This window comes from Penaeus monodon, chromosome 27 (assembly GCF_015228065.2).
Source record: "Penaeus monodon isolate SGIC_2016 chromosome 27, NSTDA_Pmon_1, whole genome shotgun sequence".
NCBI classification, from domain to species: Eukaryota; Metazoa; Arthropoda; class Malacostraca; order Decapoda; family Penaeidae; genus Penaeus; species Penaeus monodon.
Window position 1 is genome coordinate 21,336,788 of NC_051412.1, and position 576 is coordinate 21,337,363.

At 51.6% G+C, this 576-nt stretch overlaps 1 long non-coding RNA gene across 1 annotated transcript in view; it reads left to right on the top strand.

The window, feature by feature from the left end:
* LOC119590685 overlaps window positions 1-576 on the top strand; it is a 56,254-nt gene that overhangs the window by 53,181 nt on the left and 2,497 nt on the right. The gene's annotated exons all lie outside the window — the stretch shown is intronic.

A 576-nucleotide genomic window follows, 5' to 3' on the forward strand; every position in this document is an offset into this window, starting at 1 on the left:
AGTCTGCTGTCAATGGCAGCCTCGGAACTCCGAGCAAAGACAGAGGAAAGGTTCGGAGAGAAGCAGACAGGTGCAGACACGTGTTTCCGAGCATCTGTCAAGTTCCTTAGCATATATTAAGTCTCCGAGTATCTGTCAAGTTCCCGGGAATCTATTAAGTCTCCGAGTGTCTGTCAAGTCGTATTTCTCCCGGATAATCTGGAGTGAAAACGCGACGCTGCCCCCCCTCCCCCAACACCCACCCCTCCCGCGGTCACCATACCCCATACTAACCCGTTATGTGAAGCCCTACCCCCCCCCCCTGCCTCCATACCACCTTTTGGGTAATTCCTCCTCCTCACCATAACCGAGAAATATGTATCTGCTGACCTTGACTGCTTCCCCCTTCGCCCCCCCCCCCCGTCTCCCCTTCGACGCGACATATGTAACGGCAAAACGTTGTTTGATATTCCTTTTTTTATTATTATTATTTTTTTCGTTCCCCCCCCCCCCCGGCAGTATGTGAATGATATCGATGTTGATCTTTCGTATTCGGCTTTGTCACGGCTTTGGTGAGAGTCATCGCGCAGCTGTTTC